This window comes from Sturnira hondurensis, unplaced genomic scaffold (assembly GCF_014824575.4).
Source record: "Sturnira hondurensis isolate 20B ecotype Veracruz unplaced genomic scaffold, ASM1482457v3 Scaffold0002638, whole genome shotgun sequence".
Taxonomy (NCBI): Eukaryota; Metazoa; Chordata; class Mammalia; order Chiroptera; family Phyllostomidae; genus Sturnira; species Sturnira hondurensis.
The window spans coordinates 476,665-479,239 of NW_028075269.1; the positions used below are offsets into that span (position 1 = coordinate 476,665).

Here is a 2,575-nt window from a genome sequence, read left to right on the forward strand (position 1 = left end):
GGGGAAGAGGGGTGTGGTGGGGAAGAAAAATAGGGAACCAAACCCAGGCAGATTTTTGGAGAAGCTGCAGGTGAAGAGGCAAGTTCAAGTACTTCTCCCAGCACAGCTGGAGTACCCACAGAAGACACTCGGAAGAGTCGAAGAGGTGACGGGGACTAAGATGGTACTAGTCCTATCCTACCTCAAGCCATTTTCTCCCAACCCAACCCACCATTGCATTCAGCAGAAGTCATGGTGAAGGGGACAGTTCCATGGCACGGTTCTCTCACACTCCCACCTCCCCCAGCCCTGCAGATTTCTCAGAGTCCAGCAATGCTGCCTGGAGACCTGTGAGAGGGAAGAGCCTCCACAAGGACCTGGGGCCAGGAGAGGAGTTTCCTCCCGTGGTCACAGGCATTCTGGAATGAGCTGTAAATGTTGTTCCTGCATCGAGGACTGTCCTACTGGGTGAGAAGTGTCACCAGTACAGAGGCCTCCCCTCCCTGGAGCATCTGCTGATGGAAAAGCTTTACTTGCTGGGCCCTGGCGTCAGGCTGTGGAGGTGGATCTCAGACGCTTCCCGGGCCAGAAGGACATCTTGCATCCACGGATGATACTGGATTTCGCCAGAGAGGGCAGACAAGATGGTCTGACGGCCAAGCACCATCTACCATGCCGACACTCTGAAGAGACCCTCTGCCTGGAGAAGAGGCGGCCCCGATGAACTCCTCATCCCTCTGGGGAGGAGTATCTCCACAGACCGTGATGCACAACAGGATCCCCAGAGACCAGACCCAGCGACAGGCCTGGTAGCGATGGTAGCAAATCCGCTCTGGAGAACTATACACTGGGGGCCCGTCAAAGTCCGTGTAAACGCGTCCTTGAGCAGCGCCCCTGAGCTCTGGAGACTAAGGTCGGTGAGGACGTTCTCATCCCTGATGCCCTGGTGAGGCACCCCATTGTCGTGGCAGCGCCACTTGCCCTCCTNGCCTCTCTGAGGCGCCAAGATGGTCTGAGGGCCAAGCACCATCTACCATGCCGACACTCTGAAGAGACCCTCTGCCTGGAGAAGAGGCGGCCCCGATGAACTCCTCATCCCTCTGGAGAGGAGTATCTCCACAGACCGTGATGCACAACAGGATCCCCAGAGACCAGACCCAGCGACAGGCCTGGTAGCGATGGTAGCAAATCCGCTCTGGAGAACTATACACTGGGGGCCCGTCAAAGTCCGTGTAAACACGTCCTTGAGCAGCGCCCCTGAGCTCTGGAGACTAAGGTCGGTGAGAACGTTCTCATCCCTGATGCCCTGGTGAGGCACCCCATTGTCCATTGTCGTGGCAGCACCACTTGCCCTCCTGCCACCTGCCAGAAGCAGCTGGGGGCCAGCTCCTCCTGCAGGATCCCCTTTTCTGTGGTCAAGTAGAAGAGGTCTTGCCGTGGCTTGGATCTCTGTAGGATCAGGGTGAAACCATGGGGCCTCTCGAACCAGTTTGGGGGCCTAATGACGCCCAAGAGGCCTAAGCTCACCCTCTTCAGCAGGACCACTTCCATGGGCGCTCAGGTGCTATTGCGCAGCTCTCCCCAGGTGGAAATCTGTCCTTTTCTCCAGGTGCCTGAGGGCCCTGGCAAGCTGTCAGCGACACTGCTGCTAGTAATGGAGCACACACACTGCACCACTGCCCAGTATCGGGCCCAACTGGTATTGTGACTCCAGGGGCGCCTTTTCCTCGCAGGGCGCTGCGTGCATGGGGGCAAGAGAGTGGATTTGGGACAGATCACCCCAACCTCCAGGGACTGCGTCCAGAAGAGCTGCAGCAGGAGACAGAGATGGGGCTCGCACAGGAGGCTGAGGGCTAGTCAGACGGCAACTGGGTGCACTGCCAGGGCTGGCGGCTGGTGGACCCATCGGGGAGTGGATGCCTTGTGGGTTTCTTGTGGTAGGGCCAGGGCACAGGGAGCTTGTAGCTGCTGCTGCTGCTGCTGCTGACGCTGGGTCCAGCCACCTTGGAAAAAGGACTTGTGGACATGGGCAACAAACAGCATGGTGACGGCTGGAGGTGCTCGCTGAAGTCGGGAAGGAGGGGGCGGGGGGCGTGTAAGGATGCTAAAGGGTAATGAAAAATACAATAAAGATTAAATTTTTAAAAAACCATATTCTTCAGCTTTTTTTCCTTGAGTTTTCAGGTGGTGAGTGCTCCAGTTTTTCTCTGCCTGAAAATGTCATAGCTTTTTGCTCATTTTCTAAAGCTGCTCTTTTCAGATACAGCTTGTTAGGGAGACAGCCTCATTCCTCCTGTGCATTAAAGGCCCACCTTTGCTGCCAGCGTTGCTCTTGCGAGGCTGGCCGAGAGCCAAGCTTCCGCTCGCGTTCTCTTTCCCGGAGCTTTCCTCTGCCTCTGGTGTGTTGCACTTTCACCGTTATGTGTGTGGTGGCTCTGCTTTCCTATCACGTTTAGGGCTTGTGGAGTCCTGGATTTCAGGATTACTGCCATTTAATAGTTCTGGACAATTTTCTGCTGCTCTCTCTCCAAACTTTGCACGGCGGTTTAGAACACAAACCCTGGAGGCCGGCTGCTTGGCATCTGAATGTGGCCTT

General features: G+C 56.2%; 1 pseudogene; it reads right to left on the bottom strand.

The window, feature by feature from the left end:
• Positions 1 to 508: 508 nt before the first annotated feature.
• LOC118983189 (serine/threonine-protein kinase pim-1-like) lies at positions 509 to 1,530 on the bottom strand (annotated as a pseudogene).
• Positions 1,531 to 2,575: the final 1,045 nt, after the last annotated feature.